Raw genomic sequence first — 235 nt, forward strand, 5'->3', positions numbered from 1 at the left:
AGAGAGAGAGAGAGAGAGAGAGAGAGAGAGAGAGAGAGAGTATGTGAATGCATTTGTATGAACATGTCTGGAAATATTCTTAAGAATGTTATTGGTTTGTTATCAATGGTCTTAGAATGGCATGTTTGTCCTTGTAAACCAACTGAGTGAAATACCAATAGTTTAGGTCGCTCTGCTATGCATTTAACTAGTTAAGTAGATCTCCTAAAACAAATACATTATCTTAACATGCCAA

The sequence above is a fragment of the Octopus bimaculoides genome, chromosome 10 (assembly GCF_001194135.2).
Source record: "Octopus bimaculoides isolate UCB-OBI-ISO-001 chromosome 10, ASM119413v2, whole genome shotgun sequence".
Taxonomy (NCBI): Eukaryota; Metazoa; Mollusca; class Cephalopoda; order Octopoda; family Octopodidae; genus Octopus; species Octopus bimaculoides.